Source organism: Lactuca serriola, chromosome 1 (assembly GCF_051521515.1).
Source record: "Lactuca serriola cultivar US96UC23 chromosome 1, Lser_US96UC23_V15, whole genome shotgun sequence".
Classification (NCBI taxonomy): domain Eukaryota; kingdom Viridiplantae; phylum Streptophyta; class Magnoliopsida; order Asterales; family Asteraceae; genus Lactuca; species Lactuca serriola.
The window spans coordinates 86,249,849-86,267,437 of record NC_136408.1 but is presented as its reverse complement, the minus strand read 5'-3'; the positions used below and the strand labels follow the sequence as shown (position 1 = coordinate 86,267,437).

The following is a 17,589-nucleotide window of genomic DNA, read 5'->3' as shown; positions in this document are numbered from 1 at the left end:
GCACAGACAGTGTGCTAGACATATTTGCCAAAATTTGCAGAAGAGATTTACTAGTGCCATATATCATACCTTGTTTTGGAGAGCATCTAAAGCCACAACTGAGCATGCTTTTAAAGTTGTGATGAAAGAAATTGAGACATTGAACCCAGATGCCCATCATTATCTCATGGAGAAAGATCCTAAAACATGGTCTAGAGCTTTCTTTCAAACTGGAAGATGTTGTGATGCAGTTGAAAATGGGTTCTCAGAAAGTTTTAATGTTGTAATAGTAGATGCCAGGAAGAAGCCCATAATAACCATGTTAGAGGAGATAAGATTATACATGATGGACAGAATCTACAACATGAAATTAAAGGGACAACAATGGGGAAATCATATTTGTCCAGAGATAAGGGATAAGGTGAATTTGCTTAAAAAACCTCAAAGGCATTATCAGGTACTACCAAGTGGATTAAACCAGTTTGAGATAAGGGGAGCAATAGATGCATATGAGGTGGACTTAGAAAGGAAAACATGCTCATGTAGGTTGTGGCAATTGAATGGATATGGATATGCTCATTTTGTAGCTAGCATTTCCTTTCTTAATAGGGATGTAGAAGCCTATGTAGACAACATGTTTAGCACAACCACATTTAGGAAGGCATACAATTACAGAATTGCTCCCATGAATAGCAGTGACATGTGGCCAGAGACAAACTATACTCCACCATTGCCTCCTATTAATGGAAGGATGCCTGGTAGGCCAACTACTAAGAGGAATAAATCCACTACAGAGAATACAGGAACACACATGGTTTCTAAGGCTGGAAAGAAAATCAGATGTAGTATTTGCAAGGAGATAGGTCACAACAAGGCCACTTGTCCACAGAGAAGGCCCCAAAAGTTAAATGTGAAGAAACAGAAGAAACAAAAAGTATGTGTGAACCAAAATGCAGGACAGGTAAAACAATTTAAAATATAAGATTAATTACATATAATTTGTTACATATAATCTGTCACTAACATAATTATATTATGCCATGTAGGGTAGTACAAGTGAACCACAACAACATGAAGAGGTTGAAATGACTCCAATTGAGATGGATACTACTCAAAATGATATGCAAGTTGCTCCTACTGATGTTGAATCTAATAGTGCAGGGGATTTTCGTCATTATATGCAATTTACTCCACCTAGATGTTATGAAGGTGATGAGGGTGTTATGGGTGAGGAAGCTGATGTGGTTGAGGAAGCTGTTCTGGTTGAGCAAGCTGTTCAAGATGAGGAGGCTGAGGAGGTTGATCCTGTTATCCAAGTTGATAATGTAAATGTTTAGGAGGTTGATGAGGTTAATCCTAATGCCCAAGTGGATAATGGTAATGTTAAGGAGGTTGCTCCTGTTAACCAAGTTCAACAGGTTTGTGTTAGGCCAATTTCAAATATTTTGAAGAGGATAAGGAGAAGAAAGTCAGAGAGAATATTGAAGCTGAAATTAGGCAAAACAATTGGTGGTGTTGATGATCCAGGAAATTCGAAGGGAAAAGCTCTTGTAATTGATTAGTGTTTATTGTAATTTGTGTTTAAAGTTTATGTAATGGGATGATGGTAAATTGGATTTAAAGTTTATGTAATAGGATGATGGTAATTTATATTTAAAGTTTATGTAATAGGATGTTGGTAATTTATATTTAAGTATGTATGACATTAAAGGGTATTTTAGTCATTTAAGTATGTATGAAAGAAAAGGGTGTTTTGGTCATTTAAGTATGTATGAAAGAAAAGGGGTCTTTTGGTCATTTAAGTATTTATGAAAGAAAAGGGTATGTTGGTCATTTATTTATTGATGACAGATAAGGGTATTTAGGTCATTCATTTATGTATGCAAGAAAAGGGTAATTTGGTCATTTAAGTATGTATGACAGAAAAGGGTAATTTGGTCATTTAAGTATGTATGACAGAAAAGGGTAATTTGGTCATTTAAGTATGTATGACAGAAAATGGTATGTTGGTTATTTATTTATGTATGACATGAAGTATGAAAGTATGTTACCATTTTAAGTAAAATCATGACAATTGGCTTTGAATATTTATACATGGAAAAAATTGGAATAATGTGCATGCATGGGGATGTTTTATATGGTCCCGAATATGGTTTTTTAATGGCTTCACAGGTCCCATTTTTTCATTATTAAAACACTCACTGACTACAAATGGTCCCCATACACATAGTACTTCCACATGGACCACTTCCTAATTAAATATATTTGTTGGGAATATAGACCAGTGCATATGTTTGATAAACATCATCTGATTATACAAAATGCCCTACTATTGGGACTTTGAATATTTTTTTACGTTACTTATCATATGCCTTTTCATTAGGGACTTACCACCTTACAACATCAACACATTAAGGTTGATAACCCCAACTTATAACTAAAACCAGCTTCAATACATACAAAATGCCCCTTATAGAACTGACTTTCCAGTCTGCCTTTACAAAAAATACAAGGGATCCCAAAAAAACAAAAGGTTACACTAACCAACCAAACTAACTACATTGACCCCCCTAACTTCAAAACACATAGGGCCAAGCAAGCAAACAACAGGGCAACTATCATCCTGTACCTGCCTATTGCCTTCCTTGCATCATGAACTTCTTTCTCACTCTTTGCCACTTTATACTGCTCCTGTGACAGCAGAAAATCCACTTCAGCAATCCTTCTCCTCAATTTGTTCATCTCAGACAGTTCATCTTTGGCATCCAGTTTCTGCTTCAGAGAATATAGCAGGTTTTTGTAGTACCCGTCTGCCTGTTCTTCATCTTTCCATTCAAAGAAGCTACATTTCCTCAATCTAGTCTATAAAAAGCCAATAAAATTAGGGTTTGACTGACAATCACAAATCAACTACCTTTAATGTACTAGCGAAATGGGTTTTGTTCACAGTGATCGTCAAGAAGGAAATAAAATTAGGGTTTTTAACATATGAAACAAAATACAAATAACCATTATCGTCTTTACAGAAAGAAACAACACATCAAACCATAAAATACTAACTTATCAAAATCAAGAGAATCAGGACCTACCATACTGTTTTGACAATTGGAGAATCGCCTCCCAGGGTTTGTTATCTTCCAACAGGTTCGTTCTTTAGCTGGAACGACACAATCACAAACCTTTACCCCTTCTTGCGACTGAACATGGGTGACTTGTAGCTGATTCCTTGACGTCGATGAGCTCGAAGACATTCTTCTTCAAGATGGAAATAGTCGGGGAGGGAGAAGTCTTTGACTTTTCAGAGAAGGGTAAGTAAAGATTTAAAGGAGGTCCGAATGAGGGTTTCAATTAATAAGCCTATATCGACAACTGGACTACTTCGACACATAAGCTTCCCACGTAAGCTTATTGGACACTTCAGCATGCCACATAAGCATTATAACCGGGAAACCTTCTAAAATAGTGTAATTAAAAGGTCAATTACGAGTTTACTGGTCTAATGTACCAAAAAAAAAAACTTTAAGGACCAAATTAGCCAAATGATAAAAGTTCCATGTGCTACAGTGACATTATCCCTACTTCTTCTAACACCCATTTTCCAAAAACTTTATTTTATTTTTTATTCTAATGTTATTAATTTAATATAATTAGAATGTGAAATTTAAAATTTGAAATTTGAGATGAATAATTAATTATTAATTTAATGTAATTAGAGATGTGAAATTTTAAATTTTAAATTTGAAATGGAGAATTAATAGCTTGACATGTGGTATGATATGTAACATATAATATTAATGAAAAGGTCTAATATTATGACACTTGTCAATAAGAAATATAAAGTTATTCATTTATTAGAATAAAGAGAAGAGATTATATGTTTTGTCGATTTGTATGATAGCTATAAATATGTTGTATCATATTTTGAGTAGCATTTAATGTTTGTTTCTCTTTTTGATTCGCCCAAAAATATTTTCTTTTTATCTTTATTTTACTGTTAAGTTCTCTTTTTCGTGTTTGTTGGACATTGGTGTTTTCTTTGCAAACTTTTACAGGCTTTGCATGCATAATTGCAATTTGCAATTAGATGATCTTCATCGGTATGTATTAATCTAGGGATCGAAAGATCCACACTTAGGAAACGCACACAGACACCATTTCGATCTCGAAAAATAAGATTTTTTGATTATCCCTTAAAATCTATAAATGAAAAAAATATTTATTACTTTTTATCGTTTATTAATTTCCTAATTGCATTATTCCTTTAATTTTTTTGGGCATCAAGACAAGAATAAACTAGCACACCTAGCGAGAAGCTAGGGAAGGAATTACAAGATAGCAGCCATGGGCTAATTACACGAGCTCTCCTAATATAAGTTTACGTCCTCTTTCCACCTGCTATTAAGCCAAAGAAAAGCAAAGGTCTTAATATCAAACATAATAGAATTAATACAATGTGTATTGTTGTCAAACACCAAATGGTTCCAACTATTCCAAATCGCCCCAAACAAACACTTTTGTTATGATTTTGAGAACAGATTGAGCCATTTCTCTTGGAAACCCATTTGAGACATAACATCTCCAAGATACTCCCAATTGAGGGAGTCGAAAGCCATGTCAAAATCCACTTTAAAATTAAAAATCTTCTTTTTCCTTCTCTTTGCCCAAGCTAGGATCTCACTAACCAAATTAAGTGTAAGTTACGAAAAAAAGATTTAAAATTAACGAGTAAATTACACGAATGGTCCCTATGGTTTAGGGCAATTTGTACGTTTGGTCCATAACTTATTTTTGTTAACTCGGAAGGTCTCTATTGTTCGTTTTTGTTACGTTTTTTGTCCCTGTCTTACCTAAAAAGATTATTTTCCCTTATTTTTTTAATTTATTTAAATAAACACACCCAACCCTACCCCCTCACCCTATCTTACATACTCCACAATTTTTCCCTATTTAAATAATAATATTTTTAGGTAAGACAGAGACCAAGAACGTAACAAAATCAAACAGTAGGGACCAAGCGTGTAACAAGAACAAATGGCAGGGACCTTCCGAGTTAAAATATAAGTTAGGAACCAAACATTCAAATTACTATAAACCATAAAGATCATTCGTGTAGTTTACTCAAAATTAATGAACATCTGTAACTGATTTAGGGAGAGGGGGTTTCGCGTTAGGTATGTGGTAGTTTATTGTAACACCCGTGTTTCTAGGTTAGACATTAATGTTGATGTAATGGTGTAGGTTAACCTTAGTAACTCATTTTGAAATAATAGATATGTATTATTTGAGTATTATGTGTTTTATGCTTAATTGTTGTGATTTAAATGAATTAAGGATAAAATAAGAGTTAAAATGAAATATTAGATAAGTCTGATATGTATACATAAAGAGGTAGTGGTCATGACAAGGATTTCGAATATATATAGAATGCCGAAATCTGAGTTATAACGAAGAAGTTATGATATGTCGAAGTTTCGCGACAGAACCGGTACGACACTGCGTGACGTAAATAGTGAATTTACGATAGAGCAATATTTAGCCTTAGTGATCTAAATGAAAGACGTAGAATACGTTAAACTGAGAGCATGCATAAAAATAACGTCTAAATCTTACTTCGTGTGAGGAAGTTATGATTTTTCGAAGTTTCGACTTAGCAGTATGCAGCCCAAAGTTCGATTATGAGATCGAGTGATTTCTAGCCGAAACAATCTAAACGAGAATCGAAGATCTCGTCGATAGTAGTCCAATGGTAAAAAGACAAATGAAAACAGACGTCGGACGAAGAAGTTATGAATTTCTAACGAAGTTTTCTTGTCTCGGCCTACTAATAATAATATAATTAAAATAAAGTCAGAATTAGCCGACGGAGTCTAAACGAGAATTATAGAGCATAATCTCACCTACGTGTGGATATAAAAAACGAAGCTCGTATGCGACAGTTATGAATTTCTGAAGTTCGAGGCACGCAAACTGAGGCACGTCAGAAGGGAACGCCTAACGTTTGGAAAGGGAACGCCCCACGTTCGTTGCTAGGCCTCGGATTAGCCACGTCTCTGCTGACTCGGAGCTCTCATCGGATAGAGACCAAACCCCACTCCTACGTGCAACGTTCGGAGGAACGCCCAACGTTCAGGGAAAGCGCTGCGTACCGAAGGCCAGCCTCACCCTATAAATAGAATGTGAGGCCAGCCGTTGGTGGTTGCCAAATTTCCACTCTTAACCGTTAAACTTTCTTCAACCTTGCGAGAAATACCCCCGAAGCCCCGGTATCAATCCCGACACCCGAAGCAAGTCCCGAAGCCCCGAAGATCCCGAGAAATAGAGTTGTCGAGCCGAAACTCTACCTGCGAGAAGCCCGGTTTTTGGAAGATATCTCGGTTTCATCGAAGATTATTATTTTAAGAGACGAAGCGTTGTCCGATAATCGTCTTATCAAGTGAGTGTGTAGTTGCTTTCTTCTAACACATATATGTGAATTATTTCTCTATAAAATACGTGCTATGTGTTTATATATTATCTGTTATTTGGAATAAGTACCGAATGAATATTTTATACAGGTTTTTAAGCTATATATGAATATGTGTGTGTGTGTATATATATATATATATATATATATATCTACAAATATGTTGGGTAAAACATGGGTAGATAGTTGATGTGTGATGAAATAAAATGATGAGAAGCCTCGATGTTGTTGTTGATCTAGTCATCTAGCGGAGTATGATGACGACCACAGACTCTTTCTAGACTGTCCAGTGGAATGTTGGCAGGTTCATAACCTATAAGTGTTGTGAAAGATGTGTTCACCTGTGTACTTTATCCCCCCTCATGGTTGCCTTTAGGATATTTATTGTTGAGGAAACCCCTTTGCAGTAGTGTCCATCCCGATGAAAATCCTTAGACTAGGTCCCTTGTGATAGTTGTTGTTTTAGGGACGTAAAGTGAGGATAACGGGAATGGGTATTCGGGTTATTGTTGGTTGGTGAAATTAAATTAATTATTTATTGTGGGTTGAAAACCCTATATGCTTACCAGGCCCCCAAGCCTGACCCACTCAGTTTTATTTGTATTACAGGTAGTGGCGCGAGAGCATAAGTTGGATGAGTCATCAAGTTATTTTGTTTATAGACCTGTAGTTGTAAATAACTGTTGTAAGGCTTATAATGTGCCGTTTATACTTTTGGTCTGTATCATAACACACTACAAGAAAATTTCGATTTAGCTACGGAAAAATTCCATAGCAAAAACATGAAATTTTGTAGCTAAAGCCGAATAACTAAGGAATTTGCTACGCAAATTTTCAATTAGACTCCGTTGCTTTATTTCTTGTAGCAAACTGTTTAGCTACAAAATTGGAATTCCGTAGCAATTTTGCTATGATAGTTTCTACGAGATATATTCGTTGCAATTTGAGTTCCATAGCATTTTCGTAGTAAATTTCGTAGCAATTTTCCATAGCAAATTTCGTATCAATTTTTCCGTAACCAATTCCATAGCAATGTTTCCGTAGCATATTCCATAGCGTTTTTTCCGTAGTGATTTTTCCATAGTCAATTCCGTAACAATTCTTCCGTAGTAAATTTCGTAGTAATTTTTCCGTAGCAAATTTCGTAACAATTTTTCCATAGCAAATTCCGTAGCAATTGTTTTATAGCTAATTCCATAGCAATTGTTCCGTAGCCAATTCTGTAGAAAATTTTCCATAACAAATTTTGTAGCAAATGTTTTGTACCATTATTTTATAAAATTCGGTATTTGAATTCGACTACTTATAACAATTTCTAAAAATACAATTAATATAAAACCAAAAGTGGTATTTCTATATAGAAACTAAAATAAATATCCAACACATCTAAAGGCTATAAATTAAACATAAAATGTTATTTGATACATAATATTCTATCATTCATTAAAAAAAGTTTCCAATTGTCACAAAACTTAGGTATCACAAGCCAATGTCATCTAAAACCTTGTTCCCGTAGGTATCCTTGTTGTTGGTGGCTCTTAAGCTCTTAGCCACAAATTATTGTCATGCACCTTCTACTACAATAATTACCACATGCCCGTTTTTTTTAATATTTTTTCTATATGTTTAAAAAGACCACCATGCCCTTCACGATAGAAAGGCGACCCAGCCACTCAGGGATCAAACAATAATCAACATCTAGGCTTGCAAGAGCCGCATACATTACAATAAAAATAAAGTATTCATAAATATTTTCAAATTTAAACCACAAACACTAAATTTTATTTAATCTTGTTTTACAAAACTTACCATTATTACGTAACTTAACAAGTCCTATACAAGTCTTGTTGCTCTCTTCTTCAACATCAGTTGTATTAATCGCACGTTGAGCCTCCTTAACAGCAGTATCAAATCCAAATGATTTATCAATAATCTATAAAAACAAGATCAAAGTAATGAATTTTATTTTAATCATATAACACGAAGGACTAAAATCGACAACACTTCAATATAAAGTACCGGAATGTCATAATCGATAGTTTTTGCTATCCCGATAACCGCAACTTTAAGACCCCGTCTTCTAAGTTCCTGTATAAATACAAAAAGTTTATACTTTTCTTCATTAAAAAATAACATCAAGGTTGTATCATATATATGTCACAAAACTAGTAAAATTACTTGTTTTTGGTTGTTTTATAATAACCTAATTAATTCTAGGATCTTCAACACTATTGACTATCTTTTTGTTATCATAGCCACCTCGTGATGTCCCGATTATGGTGCCACCTTGTTTATGAATGCAATTAGCAAGTTTAGGTGTTAATGGTATTGTATTTCAGGAGTAAAATCCTCTGCATCCACCCTGCATATAAATTAAATTGGTATAAAATTAAGATCACACTAAAAAAAATATACCTTGAGATGTAATGTGATGCAAGATCCTCAAGGAATAAACTTCTCAAGATCAATCTCCTCTTAGATTATATAAGAGCTATAATTCGCTTCTCCTTCCCAAACATATTTGCTTATCAGAGTTTGGAGTTCTTGTTGACAACATCACCTGTTATTATTATATAAAACAATCAGGACAAAAATGAGTAAAAAAACTCCATAAATAATTCATGGTATTTTATAAAAAGAAGTATCAAAGGGTTGAAAAACGACACACCTTATCAACTTGGAAGGCATAATAAAATCCCACACCAAATTGACCAATCAAATTGTTGTCTAAACCATCATCTTTGCTATTCTGTCAAATACAACGGTTAGTGCAAGTATATTATTTATAATTCTCATAATAAAATATTTATATATGTTAATAAAAGCATCTAATGTATGGAAATTACCAAATTTTCATTTAAACTTTCAATTAAGATTCTTAGCTTACTGTATGGTTATTATTCTAATCTCTTGATCATTTTAATGTGTATATTATTTCATAAGCATCCTCCAAAAGCTATTGATCAGTAACACTGAGTAATCGAAGGTTGTCCAAGGCATTACTTGGTTTGGCCTATGAATATTACAAGGCATTATTCGTAGGTTGTAATGTGTAAGTTCTTTATGATCAAGAATTTAAGTCTTCCTTCCTCTAGGCTCCAACTATATCTCCAATGAGTTTTCTTACAAACTAACTTATACATCAGCCTTTCATCCTAATATGTCCAACTGAAAGACAATTGAGTTAAACAAGGTGCTACAAGTAACGTTACGTTAATCAATAACACACAAAAAGTAATGACAATGCTACACAAAAGGTCATATTAAGGAAATATGATTGATAAAGCTCGTTGTGAATAATAATATAAGATCTATTTTCTAGTTCCTAAAGATATATTTTTGTAATATAGTGTTCTTCATAATTTGGAAGAGGCTACATACAAATTATTTTATTGCAAATCTACAAATTAAGAATTAAAGTTCCTTACGACCTCATGTAAGATCAAAATAACAGCACTAGTCGATTACGATCCCAATTCCGAAGAATTTACAAATTATATCGTTATAATGACAACTTAGTAGGAAGACTCCAACTCCTATTCAATGTGCTTTGAATAAAAATCGATTTTTTAACAATTTTAACACCAGTCCGATGTAAAAACCTAATTCAATTGGCTTATTGGACTACAATTGAAGAGAGAGAGAGAGAAAGAGAGAGAGAGAGAGAAGGGGGGGGAGAGTACGATTTTAGGTTGAGGGATGTGAGAATTGATCGGTTGCTAGACTGGATCTCACAGGCGTCCCTTCCCTCTGCCATTTGATCAATACCGTTTCTCATTTGAGATCAACAACCTCGCTGCACAATCACATGTCGCCGTTTCCTTAATTACATTGCAGATGTCTGATATGTTTGGATCAACTTCGCCATCGAAGTCATAGATACTCCTTTTCATACGCGATCGTCTTATGCTACTTCCAAATGTGATACATATGATATGATTTGGGGAAAATTATGCTGCTTCCACCGAAGTTAAGGAGACAAAACGAGGGAACACAAAACGGGGGTTACTGCGATGATTTGGTGAAAAGTAGCTTAGGTAAAAATAAATAATGAGACGTAATATATATATATATATATATATATATATATATATATATATATATATGTCAATGAAGAAAAAATCATAACTTTTTAAGTTACCATGATATAGTTTTCTTCTTTTGTTTTAAGATTCTTACTAGTTTCCTTTTAAAATAATTTTCTATATTTTGCTAGGGGAGAGATATTACTTAGCTATTTAACTACGAAATAATTCGTAGAGAAATAGCCACATATTTGGTTTTTGTAGTTATTTTGCAAATTCCGAAACCAGTTGTATACACAAATAACTACGATTAGCATTTTCGTCACAAGTATCATGGTAGATTAACTACACAATTTTATTGTGTAGCAAATTTTCATAGCAAAATAACTACCGATTTCAATTTTGTAGCTAACTAGCTACAAATTTTGATTCTGTAGCGAACTTTCTAGCCAAGTATCTACGGATATGAATTCTATAACAAGTTTCATAACGAACTAGCTACAACCAAAAATTATGTAGCATATTTTATAGTAAAATAGCTACGGGTTTCGATTTCGTAACAACTATTCATGATTCAGCTACGTAATGCAATTTCGTAGCCATTTTCGTAGCAAAGTACCTACGACCAAGCATTTTGTATCATATTCCATAGTAGAATAGCTATGAATCTTAATTCCATAGGAACTTTACGTAGCTATTTAGGATTTAGCTATTGAATGCAATTTCGTAACCGTTTCCATAGCATTATAGCTACGACAAGCCATTCTGTAACATATTCCGTATTAAAATTGCTACGGATTTTGATTTCATATAAATTTTCCGTAGCTATTCATGATTTTTCTTGTAGTGACATGACATCCCGAGTTTTGATTATATAATGAAAATACATTTCTTTATGAAATGCTTTGGTAAATATTATTTTATCATATTTTGTTTGGTAATAAATTCCGCAACTCTTTTAATCAAATGATTACTCTGAAATTATTTTAAAAGCATAAATTAAACCGGTCTTTTCTGGCTGTGAATTTTGGGATGTCACATTTATAAGATTTGGTAGGAATCGGAATTGAATTCCGACAAATTTCCACGTTTGGTTGCAAAAACATTAAAAATTTTAAAAGAAATTAAATATCCTTCTACCTTTTGTTTCTATCAATCCTCCTACCTATTTAAATGATAACATGTGTCATATTAGTATCCTAAAAAATCCAATAAAATGCATCCAACAAGGTTTTTCAAAAAATTAAAGAATTTACTGTCTTATTACTTATTTAACACTACATATCATCTTCTTCATTTATTACTCTCACGATCCCACCTGTAACACCTCTTCCTTCTATCTCTCATTCATGATCTGCTACTCTCACAACATTCGCCCTGTCACCCCATTTACCACATCTTCTTCCATAGTCCCCTGTTAAAGTCAAATCTAATTAATTAAAGATGATAGTAAAATGAGTTTTTGTGGGTATGTATGTATGTATGTGAAATACTATTAAATTCGTTCGGTAATAACTGTTTGTTAGACTTTAAAGGGTATCGAAAAGATTATATGCAAACATATATTTATGGTGTCGTACTAAGACATTTAACATATAAAATTGTACCATGCCACAGTTGGTATGATAAACTACGCGAGAATATGGATGGAGTGCATCATTAATGGAATGGAAATAGAATGCATCTCGTACTCTCGTGTCCATATACACGTTATTTGATATATATATATATATATATATATATATATATATATATATATATATATATATATATATATATATATATATATATATATATATATATATATATATATATATATATATATATATATATGCCAAAAAGAAAGCTATGAATTATTACTCTGGTGGATATTCGTTCATTTCTGACAACAAAGGTATATTACCTCTACCAATGGGTGTAGGAGGAGGCTTGCATGCAGGTCTACTATCTTTTGGTAAACAAGGCGGATCACCATAAAATAGGCTTGGATATCCGATATGGGGGGTAGCAGCAACTTCAAGTAGAAGTGATGACTCTAGCAATATGCTCAGGCAAAGCAAAGTTGTTGTTGCAACGGCACCCATATTTGCCATTTGATCAAAAATGTGTTTGGAATTCAATTAATATATGAAGTTTTAGTGTTTTGAAACATGGGTACTTAAAGCATAGTAATGGTATGTTGAAACATATACATGTGTCTTTATGGCATTATTTATACCAAATATGAATAATAATAAAGTTATTCAACTTCATATATATAAGAATGTTTACAATTAAAATATTCACAAATTTATGTTATCAAAATGAATATATCCTATTTGGGTTAGTTTTCTTGAAGTTGTGATGTTCGTGAGAAAAGAAACCTCGTTTGTTGTTGGCATTCTCTGTTTTGTGGCAAAAATTGACGTTGGTTTTTGAATTTTGTCAAGCAACCCTTGTTTCCTGATAATATAAACTATTTGTAATGTTTTTTGTTTAGAACTAATTTATTATTATTTATTTATTTTGTCAAAGATTGATCTAAGTGGGAAACACTAAAAAAAGCCTCTATTAGTGACCAATATTTTAGTGACCACCTAAACTTTAGTCACTAACAACATCATTTAGTCACCATATATTAAGTCGTCACTAAATTCGGTAATCCTACAAATTTAATGCCCAATTCTATGTTGTCGTCACTAAATCAGTCACTAAACCGTGAGTAAAATTAAAATATATATTTTTTGATATCATAACATGTATTAGTAACTGAAAATAATTGTCACCATTTTAGAGGCCTAATGACAAAAAATAGTGGTCATTGCATTGAAAGTGACCAAAAATGGTGGTCACTAACTATTTGAAACCACCTAAACGCTATGTGTTATGTGGATAAGCTGTGACCACTCAATAATGGTCATTGAAGTGCAAAATAAAAAAACAATTAGTGACAAAAAAATAATGGTCACTGAATTGCAAACAAATAGTGACCAAAAATAGTGGTCACTAGCTAAAAAAAGTGAAAATAAAACAGTGATTGAAAATTGCAAAATCCACCACTTACGTACTTGTCACACTCCAAAAACCTTACGAAATTCACAATATTTTATTTAGGTATTCTTTTTATTTCATCATAAATCTCACCCATATTTAGGTGGTGTTTGGCAAAAAAAAGCTTATTGCTTATTAACTTATAACTTATTAGCTTATTAGTTTATAAGCTAATAAGTAAGTGTGGGGTAACTTATGAAAAAATGACTTATTAGAGGTTCCCTACCGGAATAAGTTATTTTTCATCCAAACACTTTTTTAACTTATAGTGGTGTGGAATCACTAATAAGCTAATAAGTTGTTTTAATAAGCTTAGCCAAACACCCCCTTAATTGCTTAAAAAACATTACATCCACTTTGTAAAGAAACATCCTTACATCACCAGGTATCCATCAGCAAGACCCGACCCATGAAACTGATCCCATTGGAACATACACTATCCGACCCAACTCACAAACCTTTCACAACCATGAAAAGAAATCAAATAAACACAAATTTTGAATCGCAACAATTAGTTCTCGTCAAATGTTGACATAATCAGCCCTAAATCGACATAGATGCACCTCTCTATCCGGTCTACCAGCACGCTCCACCCTCTCCCGTCGACCGTCTATGGACCTCGGTATCTCTTCGATCTCACCCCCTCTCTATCATCTTTCGCATGCCTCTTTGTTCTTTTGCGCCATTAGATTGGAATATATCAGAGGATCCAGTGCTTGTGCCTTCACAACCCTCCGATGGATCAGATGGCAGTAGTATATCCTTTTGCAAGCAGCTTCCCGCCTTAGGCTTAACTTATACCGCAGTCACCATCCTCCTGTACCATGCTTCCGTCATGGCGGATATCTGTTTGGTCCAATTGAATTACTCGGCGCTTGATGTTTATCGACCGCTTTAACCACACACTGCGTGACAGATTTCTTCATTAGTCGACGCTTTTCTAATTAGAGCGCAACACAAGAGCTTCCACGTACAAGTTAGTTATCTCATACTTTTTCTCAAAATTAGGGCTCATTTCTTTTATAATAAGTGTAAACTCTCGACTTCATATCTTTCCTATCATCAACATCATCACCATTATTGTTTCCCCTTTCAGTCATCACTACCTAACATCAAGCATAACAATGAAAGATGCAGAGTTCTGAAATCAACGACCTTTTTGTTGAAAAATGGAATAGGTCGCTCCAGCTATGAAGCTTGTAGTAGGACAAATTTTATGATTCAAGCCTCATATAATTTAGGCCTTTTTTCTAAATTGGAGAATATTTTGATTAAAACTTCATATAAATTAGGTAGTTTTACTAAATTTGAAGACTTTTCTGATTAGAACTTTGTACCTTCTATAAGAATAACTTAGTCATCTTTGTGCTATCGGTTGCACTCCATCTGTTCGATTAAATGCTTGTCAAAGGATGATCATCAGCTCATTATTTTACCATCCTTGGTAGTATGTCATATTGAAGGTTTGACCCTGCTATTTGAATTTCAGGAAGCTCGCCAAGGCTTCAGTTGTTTCCACTTTATTTGAGGTAGTTATTAAATTAAGGAGAAAGGATAATACAAACACCAGTAACTTTCTGTATATGGCTAAAATTTCTACTATATTTTGTTATGTGGATACTCTACCTGGTGCTAATCTGTTTATTTATCACACCTTTCAAGAATTTGATGATGAAGAGATTGAAATGCGTTTCAATCATTTGGAAAGAGTTTTTAGTTCTAAGGTTTTTGTTGGAAAGCTAATCGGTGTTACAAAGTGCTTCGATACTCTTGATTTCTCTTATATACCCTTGAATTAGAGCAATCCTCATTGCACAAATATGTATTGCATATGCTTGAAAATCATTTGAAATGTACTTTTAGCTAAATGACTAAGATGCCATTGACCATGATGTGATCTTCGTGCAGAATGTCCAAGATCTTGTTTTGTGGGGAGGGTATGAAGCGAAGAAAATAATTGTGGACGAATTTGTGACCCTTGCATTTTTTTAATCAGGTGCACTTCTTTGGTTTGTGTTCAGTTTTTTGTAGCTATTGATCATGTTTTAAGGTGTAAATTAAACAATTATACCTAAATGCATACATGAAATATTATAGTTGACAATATCCAATGTAATTAGCACAAATATACATAAATAAGATGCATCCAACAATCAATACCACATCTTAACTTTCACAATTGTTAACTTTTACCATATTTGGGTATTCTTGGTTTAAGAAACAGAGCAATTAATTGATATGATTAGGTTAAATAGGATGATTAAAAATCCCATTAATTTTGTGTCAAGATTGAAAAGATAAAAACTTAAGACATGTGTATTGTCTTATCAAGTTTGTACCTAATCCAGTCTACCTTATTGGACACCGTTGTATTCACATGAAACATTGGGTTTTATTATTCCCATTTTTTCCCATAACCACTGCACATGTATGTTGCTCCCAAGTCCTAATTCTTACTAATGTTTGCTTAACTGCCTTCCGCCAATCACCAAATCACACCATAAGGGTTGTAAAGGATATAGTGCATAAGAGATTGCATTATTTTTAAGAAAGCTTGGTTTTGATAAAGATACTGCTATTTGTTTGACTCAATCAAGATGGCATAGCAGCCTTGATGCTTTGAAAGAACTCTTCACCAAATCTTACACAAAGGTGAGACATAACATAATAAAAGAACAATTTTTTGATTTAATTTGAGTTAGTGATTGAATGATCGATTGATTTCAGGAGGGAATAATGCCAATGGACAAGAGAAGTCAAAGTTTCTTGAATATGAGAAGGTGATTAACTTCTAAATATGTTTACAAATTGATGTAATCTTTTTATTTTTTCATGGTACAGAAGAGGTCGAATCCATTTTCTTTGAATATCATGTATAATCCTACTTTATACAAAGGTGAATATGTGTTTTTACCATTTAGTCATTTATGTATTGTATGTTATGGGTTTTGTTTAAATTTAAGAGCAATTTATGCTTATCATTGGATGACATATATTTTGATAAAATGATCATAGTATATCTTATCATTTACTAAGTTCAATGCTAATTATTTAAAGGGTTTAAATGTAATAAATAGCAGCCTATGATGACTTTTTATTGTCACTATTTTGAGTAAACCGGTGACCACTTTTTCTAGTCACTAATTGCACAAAAGAGTGACGACCTTTTATGGTGACTCATTATAGAAAACAGTGACGACTTTCAGTGACTAGTGACAACATTAAGTGACGAAATAGGTCGTCACTGATTTAGTGACCATTAAATTTTAGTCACTAATTAGTGACCACTTTTATATTTTGGTCACTGATCAATTTTTGTGACGGACATATAGTGACGAAAAGTGACGACTAGAAGTATGGTCACTAAATCATTTAGTGACGACGCCTTCTATTGTTAGTGACCATACGTTTTCGTCACTATTGTCATTTTTTTTTTGTAGTGAAAGTAGACACATGATTCCAATTAATTTTTTACTTTTCAAATATGTATTGGAGTTAAATAGTATATATAGTTTATGTGGTTTTTCATTAATTTCATATGACTCAGGAACTTCAAAGTTAGTTTGTATGCATAAACTTGTAGCAGGAGCCTCATATTTATGGCATGATTGTTTGGAGCATGTAACATATTATGATGAAGGAAATAAGGGTAATTATGGACGATATGGGAAGTTTGGAGCAATGAGACTTTGAATTGTGGCATATATCTCCTCTCTTGCTTTATATTGGAAGGTCTTCTAATGTAGTTAAGGCTGGTCCATATTTATTTTGGACTTAGACCGAAATAAGGTTGCCTAATGTAGTTAATAATAGTTCGATAAATAAATAAATACACAACCATTGCAAGTGGGTTTGAAGATTGAAAGACAAATAGTCTATGGTAGTTGCGTTTTCATCACTAATTGAAGATTCAATTATAATTAAAAAGAAAGCCTATAGATTTTTTCTAACGAAATGCATCAACTATTTTACACTTGAATCTATATTTTCCGTCTCATATGAGACTTGAATAATCAATTTAGATGATGGATATATATCTTTCAATTCCTAATATTGCTAGACCAAAGACCATTTAGTAAATAGATTATAGAT

The 17,589-nt window shown here is 33.2% G+C and overlaps 1 pseudogene; it reads right to left on the bottom strand.

Annotated features, from left to right (window-relative positions):
- Positions 1-2,535: 2,535 nt before the first annotated feature.
- Positions 2,536-14,597, bottom strand: LOC145058272 (ATP-dependent 6-phosphofructokinase 6-like; annotated as a pseudogene).
- Between the last annotated feature and the right edge of the window lie 2,992 nt (positions 14,598-17,589).